The sequence below is a fragment of the Bos grunniens genome, chromosome 17, assembly GCF_055505025.1.
Source record: "Bos grunniens cultivar Pamir isolate PY7600 chromosome 17, Bosgru_T2T1.0, whole genome shotgun sequence".
Lineage (NCBI taxonomy): Eukaryota > Metazoa > Chordata > Mammalia > Artiodactyla > Bovidae > Bos > Bos grunniens.
In genome coordinates this window covers 45,502,700-45,520,513 of record NC_141181.1, presented here as the reverse complement: position 1 = coordinate 45,520,513, position 17,814 = coordinate 45,502,700, and the positions used below count along the sequence as shown (strand labels likewise).

Sequence of the window (17,814 nt, the reverse complement as noted above, 5' to 3'; positions counted from 1 at the left end):
AGTCGTGTTGCACAGGCTTAGTTGCCCTGTGGCATGCCCTGAGGCATGTTCACAGACCAGGGATTGAACCTGCGTCCTCTGCATTGGAAAGCAGATTCTTAACCACTGGACCACCAGGGAAATCCCTGTACATTTGACATAAATGAAATCATGATACATGGCCTTTTGTATCTGACTTCCTTAACTTACTATAGTATTTTCAAGGTTCATCTATGTTGTAGTCTATGTCAAATTCCATCCTTTCTTTTTTTGCTGATTAATATTCCATTGTATATATTTAATGTAATTTTATAGAATATATAATATTCCATTATATACATATATTCTCAAGTTAAACAGATTTATTAGCTCCAGTGGCCACAGCAGCCAGCTCTTGGCAGATGGAGGCTTTGGGACCAGTGAGGTGCATGGATGGTCCAGTACAAACTATAGTACTAAATCAGGCCCTGAGAGAGTGCCCAGAGGTCCTCCCTCCCTCCCTGCCCTGTGAAGAGGGCCCAGCTGGTGGGAGGCAGGAGTGTGGGCTCTGTTCCTGGCTGACTGGCTCCAGGCTGGAGGCTTCCTGGACTGGTCTCAGCTGTCCTTGGCAAAAGGGAGTTCAAGTGCCCACACCCAGTGTGACATAGTTTATTTATTCATCAGTTGATGGATATTTCGGTTGTTTCCATTTCCTGGGGATTATGAGTAATGCTGCTAAGAATATTTTCATATGCGCTTTCATGTGGATGTGTTTTTAACTCTCTTGGATATATACTTAGTAGTGGTATTCCTAGGTCATATGTTAAGTCCTAACAACTCTTCTGTGGAACTGCCAAACCATTTTTTTCAAGTGGCTGAATCATTTATTTTTTACTTAAAAAAAGTATTTATTTAGGCCGTTTCAGTTCTCAGTTGTGGCAAGAGGGATTTTTGTTGTGGCATGCAAACTCTTGGTTGTGGCATGTGGGATCTAGTTCCCTGACCAGGGATTGAACCCAAGCCCCCTGCATTCAGACTGTGGCTTAGTCACTGGACCACCGGGGAAGTCCCTGACTGCATCATTTTAAATTCTGACTAGCAGCAGGTGAGGTTTCTGATTTTTCCAATGGGCTTGTGAACACTTCTTACCTGATTCTTTGGTTTAAGCCATCCTAGTGGTTTTGGTTTATATTTCCCTGATCCCTAATGTTGCTGAACATCTTTTCATGTGCTTATTTGTACATCTTCTTTTGAGGCATGTATTCAAGTCCTTTGCCCATTAAAAATGTTTTTTTAATTGAAGTATAGTTGATTTACAATGTTGTGTTAATTTCTTTTGTACAGCAAAGTGATTCAGCTTTACATATATATATAACTATATATATAGATAGATAGCTAGGTAAGGAAGAGGATTACTTTTTTTTTAATTTGAAACATCACAAAAGCAGTCTGGATTTCCAACATGGTAATAATACAGATTTTAAGCAACATCGTTTATACAGGTTCTGGATTAATATTTTCATGTTTTATGCCCAGTTCAATACTTTAAAGCAGAATTAGGAATAAAGCAGTAAATATTATAAAATGCATTTTGTACATTTCGGAACTGTACATTTTGGAAAAAACAAATTCCTTCATTAGAGCAAATGTTTTTGCAAAAGAGTAAAACAGCAAATAGATTAACTTTTCTAAGGTAACATGCATTTTTTATAATGTAATTAAAAAAAAGTTGGTCAGGTAAGTGTACAACATCTATACTGTTTCAAGTCATCTGCTCAAATTAAGTATTAAAAAATCTATACTGTTTCAAGTTATTCCAAGTATGGGCTTCCCAGGTGGCACGGTGGTAAAGAGTCCGCCTGTTACCAATGCAAGAGATGCAAGAGAACTGGGTATGAACCCTGGATCGGGAAGATACCCTGGAGTAGAAAATGGCAACCCACTGCAGTATTCTTGCCTCGAAAATTTTTTTGGACAGAGGAGCTGGCTGTCCAGGGGGTCCCAAAAAGTTGGACACGACCGAGCATATACATACACACACACATATGTGTGTGTGAATATGTAGATATATAATCTTTTTCATATTCTTTTCCATGATGGTTTGTCACAGGATATTGAACATAATTCCCTATGGTATATGGCAGGATCTTGTTATCCATTCCTTTGCCAGTTTTAGAATTAATTGTCTTTTAATTATTTAGTTGCAAGTTCTGTATTCTGGATACAAGTCCCTTATTTGATATATAATTTGCAAATATTTTCTCTCATTCTGTGGGTTGTCTTTTCTTAATGGTGTCATCTGAAGCACAAGTTTTTTTATTTTGATGATGTCCAACCTATTTTTTTTGTTGTTGTTACTTTTGTTTTTGGTGTCATAAAAAATCAGTGCCTGATTTATGATACTGAAGATTTGTATCTATGTTTCTCTTTGAAAGTTTTGTAACTTTAGTACTTACATTTAGGTCTTTGATCCATTTTGACTTCAGTTTTGCATAAAGCATAAGGTTGGGATCCAACTCCATTCTTTATGACAGCAGCTCTTTTGTCCCTTTATTGGCCCACTTCTGTCCCCCTCTGACCTTCAGTTCAGTTCAGTCGCTCAGTCCTGTCCGACTCTTTGCGACCCCATGAATCGCAGCACGCCAGGCCTCCCTGTCCATCATCAACTCCCGGAGTTCACTGAGACTCACGTCCATCGAGTCAGTGATGCCATCCAGCCATCTCATCCTCTGTCGTCCCCTTCTCCTCCTGCCCCCAATCCCTCCCAGCATCAGAGTCTTTTCCAATGAGTCAACTCTTCGCATGAGGTGACCAAAGTACTGGAGTTTCAGCTTTAGCATCATTCCTTCCAAAGAACACCCAGGACTTTAGAATTCCTTTAGAATGGACTGGTTGGATCTCCTTGCAGTCCAAGGGACTCTCAAGAGTCTTCTCCAACACCACAGTTCAAAAGCATCAATTCTTTGGCGCTCAGCTTTCTTCACAGTCCAACTCTCACATCCATACATGACCCCTGGAAAAACCATAGCCTTGACTAGACAGACCTTTGTTGGCAAGGTAATGTCTCTGCTTTTTAACATGCTATCTAGGTTGGTCATAACTTTCCTTCGAAGGAGTAAGCGTCTTTTAATTTCATGGCTGCAATCACCATCTGCAGTGATTTTGGAGCCCCCCAAAATAAAGTCTGACACTGTTTCCACTGTTCCCCCATCTAAGAACCTAATTACAGGAATGAGATCACTGAGTAATTTAACCGAACTCCTGACTTGTGCTTTCCTTATTGCCCACTATGCCTGCGCCTAACGTATTGATTCTTTTCCTACGTTGAAAGAAGTCAGAATGAAGAAGTTAAAGAATGACTACACAGCGGCTCCCTCAGCAATCCAGAGGGCAGATCACTTGTGCAACATCTGAAGAGTCAGCCAGTCTGCACACGGAGGAAAAGGATGCAGAGCCCACCCTCCAGATTGACGATTCCCTGAGGTTCTCTCCGCTTTTTCCCTTTAAAAACTGTCAAGGCTGAGCAGAATCTTCAGAGTTGGCCTCAGGACATAAGAACACCTCCTGCCTAGAACACCAGATTTCTTTTTCTTTTCAAAAATTATTTTGGTTGTGTCAGGTCTTAGTTATAGCACACAGGATCTCTGTCCTCTCTTGTTGCCCTGCACAGATTCTACAGTTGCGGTACACGGACTTAGTTGCCTGAGGAGGAATCAAACCTCTGTCCTCTGCACTGCAAGGGGGATTCTTAACCACTGGCAGTTCCGATTGCCAGTTTTTCTGATTAAAGCACCTTCCCTTTCTCCTGACTCCTGCCTCTCTTTATTGGCTTTGAGCAATCAATAAGCTGAGTTGAGTACACTTACAGGTGGACACCCGGTCTCCCCGTGTCCTTTTGTTTGCTTCTGAGGTATGACTTTCTCTGCCCCGCCCCGTTTCTGCACCTCCTCCTCACTCAACCCTGGACTGGCCTTTTCACCTGCTTGGTCCGCCGGGTTGTCAGCCCCTCGCCCCAGCCAACCCCACTTCTCGAAAAGGCGGCTCCACAGGCATTCGAGGTCTCCTCCCCAAACCTAGAGCCGGCGCTGAACGCTCGATCCGGCTGGCCGGAGTGAACGCATGCCCACACCGTCGTCTACGCAGCGCCCTCATGGCAACCTCCACTCCTCACAAACTCGGAACCGCTCCGCCGCCAGCCCATCGGCCCTCGCCCTCGCCTTGCCTGTCTAGCTCTCCCAGCCCCCTCGGCGCCTCCCGCTCCGCCGACGTCACACCAACGCGCAGCTGCGAGCGCGCAGCGCGCGTCCCTTCCGGCTCGCCGTAGCAGCCGCGCCGCCGCTTCTTCCGGCCGGGCCCCGGATGTGTTGAGCCGAACGGCGCTGTCTGGGCCCGGACCCCAGACCCAGCCCCAGAGCTGAGGAACGCGGCCCACACCTGGGGTAGGTGTGGGCGTGGCGCGGACGACCGACTTGCGGGTTAGATGGCCCGCGCCCCGGCCTCGGTTCGCCCTGGAGCCCCCGGGCCGCGCCGAGGAGGGAGGCCCGGAGCGGCGCTGGCTGTGGGACGGCACTGAATCTGTGCGGGGACCGCGGGTCGTGACGGGGGCCGCCGGCGGCCGGGGGTGCTGCGGGTTCCCTGCCTGCCGGCTCGTTCCTCCCTGTGAGCGGGGCGCCTCGCGTTGTTTTTTCTGCGCGGGGTTAAAGTTAGGTCCGGTGCTTTCTTTTCACTTGGTTTTCCGGGTTCGATGCTCGACTCCTTCCTTCCACAGGATGGGGATTGCACCACTTTGCTTCTTCGCGCGAGGTGCACCGCGCAGGGGTAAGCAGAGGTGCAGAGGGAAAGTGACTTGTCAGACGTCGTCCAGGAACCCCCTGCGCCGCTCCCTCCAGCTCCTCTCCGCCGCCCACTAGCATCCCTTAAGTGGCGAAGCCTTTTCGCTCCCGGGCCTTTGCGTTGCGCGCCCGCCCCTGCCCGGAACTCACCTTCCTGCAGAGGTCTGCAACCCGCCTCTCTGCTCAGACGTCAGCTTATCAGTTAAGAGAAAAATAATAGAGCGGGATGCTAGTAGTGTTTAACCTGGGGGTTATAGTACGTTTTTTCTCTTCGTTTATTTGTGTTTTCTGATGGATTGCATTTTTCTTTTTTACGTGATATGTACCATGAAATAGTTTCTGTGACTTTTTTAGTGAAACCAATGAAATAGAAATATGCTTTCTGAATGATTGGGGGAAAAGTAAAAATACGTCTTAAAACTAAATCATTCAACCACCCAAAGATACGCATAATTAACAGTTTCTTTGTGGCCTCTTGTCCTTTTCATTTAATTTTTTTATTGTACAATGTTTTATGTGCTTTTAAAAACATGTAGTTAGCATGATCAGGTGCCATTAAATCTTCCACAACAGTTGCTGTTAGTAGGACAATATCTGTAAGCCATTGGCCATTTAATCTCTCCTGTTGGATCCACCCCTTCTTGCCTTCTCCAGCCCGTGGCTCTAATATTTTGTTTTGCCTTCAGTTCTTCTCTCCAGAGTATTTCCATCAGTATGCAAACCCCCCAGCTACCGTTACCTTTTCTAGATCTTCAGATCTTCTTGTTTACTTGCTAAGTCTTGTCTGACTCTTTTGCAATCCCCTGGACTGTAGCCCACCAGGCTCCTCTGTGGGATTTCCCAGGCAAGCATACTGGAGTGGGTTGTAATTTCCTTCTCTAGGGGATCTTCTCAACACAGGAATTAAACCCTCATCTCTTGCATTGGCAGGAGTATTCTTTACCACTGAGCTACCAGGGAAACCCTTTCTTGGTCTTTGCTTCCTTTTATACCAGAATTGGGAAGAATCCTGAACTCCTATTTCCTCTTCTCTCATTTCTCTTGAACATGGTTCAGGCTAAGCTTTTGGTCCCTCCTCTCCTCTGAAACAGCTCCTCTTGGGGTTGCTGCTGCTGCTGCTGCTAAGTCACTTCAGTGGTGTCTGACTCTGTGCCACCCCAGAGATGGCAGCCCACCAGGCTCCCCCATCCCTGGGATTCTCCAGGCAAGAACACTGGAGTGGGTTGCCATTTCCTTCTCCAATGCGTGAAAGTGAAAAGTGAAAGTGAAGTCACTCAGTCGTGTCCGACCCTCAGCGACCCCATGGACTGCAGCCTACCAGGCTCCTCCATCCATGGGATTTTCCAGGCTAGAGTACTGGAGTGGGGTGCCATTGCCTTGGTTAGGGACCACTATATTGCCAAGTCCCCCTGTTAGTAGCCTTTGGTTCGGCCTCCCATGGCTTTCTTGAATCACTCTCCCTTGGTGGCCCTGGGACACAACTCATTTGGTTGTCCTTTTATCTTGAAGGCTGCTGTCCCTAGCCTCCTTGCTGGTTCCTTCTCATCTCCTTAACTGCTAAAAATTGTACTGCCTCAGAGTGGTCCTCCCACCTCCTCTCTGGTCTGTACCCTGGGGTGATCTCATCCAGGGTCATGGCTAGGCCACTTGTCAATACTCCCAGAATGTGTAGCTCCTAGCTGGATCTTCGGGTTCCAAACAACCACTTTTACTTGTGTGCAATCTACTGATACCTTGTTGCATCTCAGTCAGAGGTAACTCCCTTCTCCTATTGCTCAGCACAGAGCTCCTTGTGTGGTGTCTGCATTTCTTCCAGGTACCAAATTTGATTGGTCGGCACTCAAACCTGACGCTTCTCACTGCCTTTTTGGGTGCAGCTGTCATTTAAGCCCTCTACATCATCTTGCCTGGGTTATTCCAGTGACCTCCCTGCTCTCTACTCACCTGAGCTGAGCTGCTCTGCAGTTGACTGTTAATACAGATCTGGGTGATGCACTGCTTAGCTCAGAGCCCTCCGTGGTTTCTCATCTCCCTCAGAAAAAAAAGCTAGACTCCCTAAGGCAGTTTATGAAGCTCCTTGTGGCTAGGTTCCTGCTGCCCTGTGACTTCATGTCCTGACACTCCACTGGTTGTCACCTGGCTCCAGCTACACCTAGCTCTGTGCCTGGGCCCACATCGGCTCTGCCTGAAACATCAGGTTCCTGCGTGCCACAGGTCTGGTTCTTACTCAGTTCTCTTTTCAGAAGTTCCCTCCTCAGAGAGGCTGCTGGGTAACCCAGGGCCTTGTCCTCTCGCCCACACCCTCCTATCCCTTATCCTGACTTTGCCATTGCACGGATGGTCTGGCACTTACGGTTTTGTTCATTGCCTCACTGCCCGCTCCCCTCACCCCCAGCCTAGGGGCAGGAACTACGCTTTGTTCACTCTCCTACACACAGTGCTTCAGATCTTGTCTGATGCAGTATATGCTTAATAAATGTTGAGTAAGTAAATAAATGAACAAATTCTTTCCTAAAGCAGATTAATTTGGTAGGGACCTAGGCCTACAGGGTATTAAAAGTTATAGGGGTTGCTGAGGAATAGACTTCACCTGCTGTAAGTTAGAGGAGAGAAGTTGGCTTTTCTAGTAGAGAGAAGCTTATGCAGGAGGTGAGGTTTGATGTAGATGTTGGGTTTCGTAGGTAGAAATGAAAAGAATTGGATTTGACCCCTCCAGTGGAAGATGAGAGCTCTTGAGGCTGTTGAAGGAAGGATTAGCTACTGGATTTCACATTCAAGGGCCTTGTGTGAAGCTGGATGTCCCACACTGGCAGTGTGGTGCCCTTCAGATGGACAGGATCTTCATCCATCTTCTGTTTTGAGTTCTCTTGTTGGCATTCTCTCTGCACAGCAGGCCCCACCCCCTCCAACAGATCTGCACATAGCCGCGCACCCGCACCCCAGGTCCCATGTTCCCATTGTGGTGGCAGTGAGTGCCTGGTGCATCTGTCCCCTTCCTCCAGGATAGCGAGCAGCTGATGGTAGCTGTGACCTGCACATCTTCCTCTGGAGCCTGGTTCTGCTCCTCAGCCCCTTGTAGAGGGACCAAGTACCTGTTGCCTTTAGAAGTCAAGACCCTGACCCTTAAGAGTTTTCTTCTGGGTAGAGCATCCTTTGGGCTTGTCATCTCAGGCCCACCCCCTCTGTGATTTCTGCTTTATTTTTAATCAACAGAAATTTTTATCTTGTTTTGGTGCATTATCATATTATAGAAATAAATTTTAGAAGTCATTTATGTTCTGAGTGAAAGGGAAGGTCTTTGGACATCCTCACTTTGTTACTTTACTTAGCTGTCTTTTTTTTTTTTTAATGTATATGTAATAGTATTCACTTTTTTGGTATAGAATTCAGAGAATTTTGACAGATGTCTAATTTCCACAATAGTTAGAGTACAAAGAAGTTCCTTCCTCCCAAAAATTCCCTTGTGCTGCCACTCTGTAGTCAGCTCCTCCCTAAGTGCTCAGTAGCCTCTGACCCCTAAGTGTGTGTTTGTGTTTTTTCCAGGATGTCAGTTAAAGCAGCTTACACAGTGTGGGGCCTTTTGAGTCTGGCTTCTTCCACTGAGCATAATGCATTTGAGATTCATCCAGGTTGCTGCATATACCAAGAATGTGTCTCTTTTTGTGGAGGTGTGGTCTGCAGTGTGGATGGACTACAGTTTATCCATTCACTCGTTGAAGGGCTTTGGGTTGTTGCCAGACTTTTAATACAAGTAATGAATGAACAAGTCACACTGCATTATAGTCAGACAGTACAGAAGTACCCCGAGCATGCTGAAGTTCCTCTTTGCTCTTTCTTCTCATTCTTGACTTTCCCAAACTAACTGATTTGGTATCCACTTCTTTTGTTTTTTAATTTTTAAAAAAATTTACTTATTTTTGGCCGTGCTGGGTCTTCGTTGCTGTGCAGGCTTTTCTCCAGCTGTGGTGAGCGGGGCGGGGGTGGGGGGCCACTCTGTAGTTGCGGCGCTTGGGCTTCTCATTGTGGAGCGTCCACGCTGCTGTGGAGCTTAGGCTCTAGAGTGTGTGGGCTTCAGTAGTCGTGGCTCCCAGGCTCTAGAGCCCAGGCTCAATAGTTGTGGTGCACTGTCTTCATGCTTCCTCGGCATGTGGGATCTTTCTGGATCAGGGATTGAACCCATGTCTCCTGCATTGCCAGGCAGATTATTTACCACTGAGCCAGCAGGGAAGTCCAGTTTGGGTTTATTTTTAAATTAAAAAATTTTTTTAAACACTGGCAGCTTGCAGGATCTTAGTTCCCTGACCAGGAATTGAACCTTGGCCTTCTGCAGTGAAAGCACCTAATCCTAACCAGTGGGTCACCAGGGAATTCTCACTATCCATGTATTTTACTTTTTGAAGGTTTATTTATTTTTGACTGTGCTGGTATTCACTGCTGCTGGCTTTTGCTAGTCATGGCCACCGGAGGCCACTCTCTAGTTGCTGTGGGGCTTCTCACTGTAGTGGCTTCTCTTGTGGTGCTTGGGCTTCGTTGCCCAGCATGTGGGATCTTCCCAGACCAGGGACGGAACCTGTGTCCCCTGCACTGGCAGGTGGATTCATAACCACTGAACCACAGAGAAGCCCCTCCATTTCTTTTAAAAGTGTATTATTGTAAACAGCATAGGAAAAGTAAAAAGTCGCTCCGTTGTGTCCTACTCTTTGAGACCCCATGGACTGTAGCCCGCCAGACTCCTCTGTCAATGGAATTCTCCAGGAAAGAAAACTGGAGTGGGTAGCTGTTCCCTTCTCCAGGGGATCTTCTAAACCCAGGGATTGAACCCACCTCTCCCGTATTGCAGGCAGATTCTTTACCATCTGAGTCACTAGGAAAGCCCAAGAATCCTGGAGTGGGTGGCCTGTCCTTTCTCCAGAGGATCTTCCTGACCCGGGAATTGAACCTGGGTCTCCTGCATTCCAGGCAAATTCTTTACCAGCTGAGCTTTCAGGGAAGCCCTTTTTAAAAATAAATTGAGGCATGTCACTCAGTAGGAATACCATGCATTTGTATATGCTGTTGCTTCAGTTGTGTCTGACTCGTTGAGACCCCATGGACTGTAGCCCTTGAGGCTTCTCTGTCCGTGGGATTCTCCAGGCAAGAATACTTGAGTGAATTGTCATACCCTTCCTCCAGGAGATCTTCCCAACCTAGAGATCAAACCCATCCAAGCCTCCTGCCTCTCCTGCATTGCAGGCAGGTTCTTTACCCACTGAGCCACCTGGGAAGCTCAAGCAGCATATAGTTGAGTCTTATTTTCTTAATCCAGATTGAGACTGTAAGATTTTAATTGGATATTTGGTTTATTTAGTTTTTAAATGCTTTGGAATAACTTTAGATGTACAGAAAAGTAGCAAAAATGTTTCTTTCTATGCATTAGAACCTGTGTTCTCTGTGAAGGTGGTATTTCCCACAAGGGTGTCAGAATGGTTCTTGGGAGGAGGGTGAAAAAAAATTAGATGTGACGGTGTTTTGTGGCCTCCTGAAGGGTCATAGTTCACAGAGATACAGTATGGCTATGGTTTAAAACTTCACCAATAGACTTCTTAGGGGGACAGTAGGGGGAAAAAAGACTGAGAAAGAGCAGCAGAATAATAAATTGGGCTTTTGTGGCTTTATTGCCTGGAGTTTGAAGAAGCACTTCTTCGGTTTGTCTTGAATGTTCCTCTCAAACAGAAATAGAGCCCATTTAACTGCAGTCCAGGGGGCTCTGGCCCGTTGGGTTAAGGACCTACCACTACTACCATGATTTTGATCAGAAGGGACATTGGTGGCATCAAGTCTGGGCTTCCCTGTTCCCACTGCAGCCCCTCGAGAGGTCAGTTCTCTGTAGTGCACATGTAATGCATCCTAGACAGTTTTTATTTTTTTTTTTAGAACACAATGAATTGCTTTTACTTTGATATGCATCCACATCTCAGCATTTAGTCATCCAGCTGCTGCTGCTGCTAAGTCGCTTCAGTTGTGTCCGACTCTGTGTGACCCCATAGACGGCAGCCCACCAGGCTCCCCTGTCCCTGGGATTCTCCAGGCAAGAACACTGGAGTGGGTTGCCATTTCCTTCTCCAGTGCATGAAAGTGAAAGTGAAGTTACTCAGTCATGTACGACTCTTCGCGACCCCATGGACTGCAGCCTACCAGGCTCCTCTGTCCGTGGGATTTGCCAGGCAGGAGTACTGGAGTGGGGTGCTATTGCCTTCTCCGTTAGTCATCCTAGACAGTTTTAAAAATTAGTTTAGTCCGTTTTATCTTTTGGAACTTGCGTATTTTAAGGTCTAGTATGGAACCTTCATAACCTGCTCTAAGGTGGAAGAATGAAGTTTTGTTAGCAAATAGGACTTTTGTTACAGCCCTTTATTTATTAAGTGACATGTGACATTGCCATCTTAATAGATGCTAACATTCTACTATGAAAAATTTCAAAGATATACCAGGATTGAGAGAATTTTATAGTAAATGCCTGTATACCCACCATTCGATTTTCTATTATTAACATTTTACTGACCTGCTTTGTCACACATCCATCCACCCATCATCTTTTAAAAATTTGGGGGAGCAATTCAAGGTGAATGAAAGCATTGTTTTTAACATTTTTAAACCCTTTTTTACTCCATCTGGCAGATGTAATTGGTCCATTTTGGGGGTGTCTATCAAGTCACTTAGGCCAGCACAAAGACAGCTTATAAAAAGCCCTTGAGTACCAGTTACCAGGGAGTAGAGGGCAGAGAACATTCTCTGCGGAGGGAAGTTCTGGAGAATGGCAGTGCCTTCCCAGGAAAAGAGGGAGATTTCATGTGGCTAGATGTGGGAGGAAGGTTCTTATGGTGTAGCTGCCACGGTTCTGCTGATCGGGGTCAGTCTCTGTCCCTGCCTGGGCGCCCCTTAGACTGCTTTCTCACAGAAGTGAGATGTGGTTGGTGGTGGTCGCTCGGGCCCCAGGCTCCCTGGCTGATGCTGTGCACATTTCTGCTGTGCAGAGACCTGTTCTCTCTGGGGACATGGCTCCCACGGTGCTGAGCTGTGAACTTCACCTTGGCCTTTCTTAACCCACCTATGCCCATCACCACACCTGCCAATCTGAACTCTTCTTGGTTTTCAGGACTGTGAGTGTGTGTGCATCAGTAGCTCTGTTTGAGGAGAGCCCCAGGTAGAAAGGAGAAGCTTTACTTAGTCTTCTTGGATTTGTTTGTAGTCCCACCACTGACATGACTTTGAAATACAAATAGTGTTAAATGAGGGCATGACTCTCTTTTTTCAAAGATGAGAACCACTGTCCTAAAATTTCTTAACCTTTCTCTCCATCTTCCATCACCACCCCAGGAGAGGCTGTGTAGTCTGCTGCTTGTCCCACAGAGCTCTCTGCTTCCTGTTTCCCTCCTTTCTGCCAGGATGTTATTGCTTTTAGGCCATTTCAGGAGACAGAATTAGAAAATGTGTTTTAAGGAAAGACCCATGAGTTGATGCTGACTCCTAATTCTTATCCAGTGCCGTGGAGTTGATTGGTGTTCCTTCCCGATTCCCTTGGTGATTGCTGTCTGTGCTGAGTCGTGTCCAGCTCTTTTGCAACCCAGTAGACCGTAGCCTGCCAGGCTTCTCTGTCCATGGGATTTCCCAGGCAAGAATACTGGAGTGGGTTGCCATTTCCTACTCCAGGGGATCTCTTCAACGCAGGGATCGAACCTGAGTCTCCTGCTTTGGCAGGAGGATTCTTTACCACTGAACCATCAAGGGAGCCTCTGTTCGTGATTATGTTGTCCTTCTCAGAGTTTCTGTTTATATTCAGTTTTAGGGAGTTCTTCATTCTTTTTGATTTAATTTTACTTTTTGAACATGTAGCACTTTAAACCTGATTGTAAAAGTCAAAATGATACAGATGGTGTACTCAGAAGCGCCCCTGCCTTCACTGTCCTATGAGTCGGCTTGCACTCACCCCTCTTCATTTCTGGTTTATTCTTCCTAAATTACTTCCTTTTTTTTGTTTTGCAAAAGTAAGCAGGTAGTTACAGGGCATCATTGCTTTCAGGACTCTTAGTGGACATAACTAGGAAATATATTTTTTAAGAAAAAAATATGTATACGTACGTACTTATGGCAGAAAGTGAAGAGCTGAAGAGCCTGTTGATGAAAGTGAAAGAGGAGAGTGAAAAGGTTGGCTTAAAGCTCAACATTCAGGAAACTAAGATCAAGGCATCTGGTCCCATCACTTCATGGAAAATAGATGGGGAAACAGTAGAAACAGTGTCAGACTTTATTTTGGGGGGCTCAAAAACCACTGCAGATGGTGATTGCAGCCATGAAATTAAAAGACGCTTACTCCTTCGAAGGAAAGTTATGACCAACCTAGATAGCATATTCAAAAGCAGAGACATTACTTTGCCAACAAAGGTCTGTCTAGTCAAGGCTATGGTTTTTCCAGGGGTCATGTATGGATGTGAGAGTTGGACTGTGAAGAAAGCTGAGCACCGAAGAATTGATGCTTTTGAACTGTGGTGTTGGAGAAGACTCTTGAGAGTCCCTTGGACTGCAAGGAGATCCAACCAGTCCATTCTAAAGGAGATCAGTACTGGGTGTTCATTAGAAGGACTGATGCTGAAGCTAAAACTCCAGTACTTTGGCCGCCTTATGCGAAGAGTTGACTCATTGGAAAAGACTCTGATGCTGGGAGGGATTGGGGGCAGGAGGAGAAGGGGACGACAGAGGATGAGATGGCTGGTTGGCATCACTGACTTGATGGACATGAGTTTGAGTGAACTCTGGGAGCTGGTGATGGACAGGGAGGCCTGGCGTGCTGCAGTTCATGGGATTGCAAAGAGTCGGACACAACTGAGCAACTGAACTGAATGTGCTTGCTAAGTTGCTTTAGTCTTTTCTGACTCTTTGCGACCCTGTGGACTGAAGCGTCCATGGGATTCTGCAGGCAAGAATACTGGAGTGGGTTGCCATGCCCTCCTCTAGAGGATTTTCCTGACCCAGGGATCAAACCCACATCTCTTTCTCTTAAAAAAAAATTTTTTTTCTAGTCTTTATTGAATTTGTTACAATATTACTTCTGTTTTTTTTTTTTTGTTTTTTTTTTTTTAATGTTTTTTTGGTTTTTCCCTTAAGACATATGGGATCTTAGCTCCCTGACCAGAATCAAGCCTGCGCCCCTGCATTAAGGTGAAGTCTTAGCCCCTGGACCGCCCAAGAAGTCCTGAACCCACATCTCTTAAGTCTCCTGTATTGTCAGGAGGGTTCTTTACCCCTAGTGCCACCTGGAAATGTGTGTGTATCAGCTTATTTTTATTGGAGTGTAATTGACATACAACATTATATTAGTTTCAGGTGTCCAACATAATGGTTTGACATTTGTATACGTTACACAGTGATCGCTACAGTAAGTCTAGTTACCGTCTGTCATCATATAAAGTTACAAATTTTTTTCTTATAATGAGAACTTTCAAGATTTACTGTCTTAGCAACTTTCAAATATGCAATGTGATGTTACTGACTGTAGTTATCACACTGTTACCCCATGACTATTTATACTGGGGATATGTGCCTTTTGATCCCCTTAACCCATTTCACCTGCCAGCCAACCCTCACTGCAGCCGCCAGTCTGTTCTCTGTACCTATGAGTTTTGCTTAGCTTTCACATGCAAGTGAAATCATACAGTATTTATCTTTCTTTGTCTGACTTATTTCACTTGGCATAATACCCTCAAGTTCCATCCATGTCATTGGAAATGGCAGGACTTTATTCTTTTTTATGGCTGAGTAATATGCCATCACATCCATCTCTCTCCACCTCACATTTCTTTATCCATTGATCTGTTAATGGACACTTAAGTTGCTTCCATATCTTGGCTGTGGTAAATAATGCTGCATATGAACATAGGAGTGTTCATATCTTTTCAAATTCAAATCTTTTCATATCTTTTCAACATATATTTTCACATTAATGTTTTTTTTTCCTTCAGATAAAGTGGGATCACTGGTAGTGGAATTGTCATACAATGAAGATCTAGTTGCTAAGTCGTATCTGACTCTTGCGACCCCACGGACTATAGCCTGCCTGTCCGTGGGATTCTCCAGGCAAGAATACTGGAGTGGGTTGCCATTGCCTTCTCCATGTCATACGGTGGTTCTGCAAGAATACTGGAGTGGGTTACCATTGCCTTCTCCATGTCATATGGTGGTTCTGCTTTTTATGTTTCTGAGGAACCTCCATATTCTTTTCCACAGTGGCTGCACTGCTTCATTCCACCGGCAGTACGTGGAGGGTTCCCTTTTCTCCAGATCTTTAGCAAAACTTGTCATTTGTCTTTTTTGATAACAGCCATTCTCACAGGCGTGAGGTGATACCTTGTGGTTTTGATTTGTATTTCCCTAATGATTAGCGATGTGGAGCATCTGTTCACGTATCTCTTGGCCATCTGTTTCTTCTTTGGAAAAACGTCTCTTTAGATCGCGTGTCCATTTTCACTTCGATTGTTCATTATTGAGCTGTAGGAGTTCTTCATATATTTTGGGTGTTAACCCCTTATTAAATATTTGATTTGTAAGTATCTTCTCCCATTTAGTAGATTGCTTTTTATTTATTTATTTTTTGATGGTTTTCTTTGCTGTGCAGAGCTTTTAAGTTTGATATCTCCCATTTGTTTATTTTTGCTTTTGTTGCCATTGCCTTTGGAGTCAGATCCAAAAAAAAAAAAGTCTCCAAGAGAGAATCAAGAAGCTTAACTACCAGTATTTTCTTCCAGGAATTTTATGATCTTTGTTCAAACTTTCAAGTCATTAAGTTGAGTTAATCTTTGCATGTGGTATAAGATAGTGGTCCATTTTATTCTGTTGCATATGGCTGGCTGTTTTTCCCAACACCGTTTATTTTCAAGACTTTTTCCCATTGTTTATTCTTGCCTCCTTTGTCATAAATTAATTGATCATATAAGTGTGGGTTTATTTCTCGACTGTTTCTTCTGTTCCGTTGATCTGTGGGTTGGTTTTTATGCCAGTACCATATTGTGATTACTGAAACTTTGTAATATAGTTTGGAATGAGGGAGCTTGATGCCTCTAGCGTTGTTCTTCTTTTTCAAGATTACTTTGGCTATTCGTGATGGATACTTTGGCTATCCATCATTTGTATGGTTCCATACAAATTTTTATGGAATTTTTATTTTTATCCCCAAAATGCCTTTGGGATTTTGATAGGGATTGCAGTTAATCTTTAGGTTGCTTTAGGTAGTATGGACATTTTAACAATATTAATCCTTCTAATCTGTGAGCACAGATTAGCTTTCCATTTATTTGTGTCATCTTCAGATTCTTTCATTGGTGTCGTATAGTCCTTAGTGTACAAGACTTTGACCTGCTTGGTCAGAAAACTCCTAAATATCTTTATTCTTTTTGATGCAATTGTAAATGGAATTTTTTCCCTTTAATTTCTCTGATAATTCTTAGTGTATGAAAAAAATCGAAGATTTTTGCATATTGATTTTGTATCTTGCAACTTTACTGAATTAATTTAATTCTAACAGTTTTTTTGGTGGAGTCTTGAGGATTTTCTATATATCATATGGTGTCATCTGAAGATAGTGACAGTTGTACTGCTTCCCTTTTTTAAAGAATAAATTTTATTTCATTTTGGCTGTGCTGGGTCTTTGTTGCCTTGCTCGGGCTTTCTCTGGTTGCAGTGAGCGGGGGCTACTCTTCGTTGCACAGGCTTCTCATTGCTGTGGTTTTCTTGTTGCGGAACACAGGCTCTGGGTGCACAGGCTTCAGCAGTTGTGGCTTACCAGCCCTAGAACGCAGGCTCAGAAGCTGTGGCACACAGGCTTAGCTGCTCTGCGGCATGTGGAATCTTCCTGGACCAGGGATTGAACCTGTGTCCCTACCTTGGCAGGCAGATTCTTATCCACTGTACCACCAGTGAAGTCCCACTTCCTTTTTGATTTGGATGCCTTTTATTCCCTTTCCCTGTCTGATTGCTCTGGCTGGGGCTTCCAAAAGTATGTTGAATCCAAGTGGCAAAAGTGGGCATCCTTGTCTTGTTCCTGATATGAGAAGAAATGCTTTCAGTTTTTCACTGTTGAGTATGATATAGCTATGAGCTTGTCATATGAAGCCTTTATTATGTTGACATATGTTCCCTCTATACCCACTTTGTTAAAAGAGTTTGTATTCTAAATGGATGTTGAATTTTTGTCAGATGCTTTTTCTGCATTTATTGAGGTGATCATATGATTTTTATCCTTCATTTTGTTAATGTGGTGTATCACATTGACTTGATATTGAACCATCCTTGTATCCCTGGAATAAGTCCTTGTTGATCATAGTGTTTTATCCTTTTAATGTATCATTGAATTCAGTTTGCTAATATTTTGTGGAGGATTTTCACCTCTGTTCATTGAGGGTGGTAACCTGTAATTTTCTTTGTGGTGGTGTTGTCTAGCTTTACATTATCAGTAATGCTGGCTTTGTAAAATGATTTTGGGAGTGCTGCCTCTTCTTTTTTTTTGTTTTGAGGGGAGATACTGCACTGTGTGTGGGATCTTAGTTCCCCTATCGGGGATCAAACCCACTCTCTCTGGATTGACAACGTGGAGTCTTAACCACTGGACCATCAGGGAAGTCCCTTCTCTTGTTTCTAGGTTTCACACCATGTTTAGGAAACTCTTCTTTACTGTAGGATTATAAAGATATTCTCATCTGTTTTAAAATATTTTTATGGTTTGATTTCCCCGCTTTGAGTAATTTTTTTGTGAATGATGTGAGGTGTGGGGGTAGGTGGACCTCAGGAGTAGATCTGACTTTTCTTTCCCTTTACTCTTTGGCCACACTGTGTGGCATGTGGCATCTTAGTTTCTTGACCAGAGATTGAACCTGTGCCTCCTGCCATGAAAGGCAGTCTTAATCGCTGAACTGCTAGGGAAGTCCTTGACTTTTATTTTTTAAAATGGATTGATCTAAGAAACTCTGGATTTTAGTTCTCTAGCCTCACAGAAAGC

The 17,814-nt window shown here is 44.4% G+C and overlaps 1 protein-coding gene and 1 long non-coding RNA gene across 15 annotated transcripts in view; one reads left to right on the top strand and one right to left on the bottom strand.

Moving 5' to 3' along the window:
- Positions 1-1,229: 1,229 nt before the first annotated feature.
- On the bottom strand, positions 1,230-4,207 carry LOC147355279 (uncharacterized). The gene is made up of 2 exons (XR_015144403.1): positions 3,825-4,207; positions 1,230-2,971 (listed from the first exon to the last, which is right to left on the bottom strand). It is a non-coding gene; the product is annotated as an uncharacterized LOC147355279 (long non-coding RNA).
- A 9-nt stretch (positions 4,208-4,216) lies between these two features.
- EP400 (E1A binding protein p400) overlaps positions 4,217-17,814 on the top strand; it is a 107,542-nt gene continuing 93,944 nt past the window's right edge. For all 14 annotated transcript variants that reach the window (XM_086347198.1, XM_086347195.1, XM_086347194.1 and 11 more), the window contains exon 1: positions 4,217-4,397. The gene's annotated coding sequence lies outside the window, so the exon portion shown is untranslated. The remainder of the gene's footprint in view (positions 4,398-17,814) is intronic.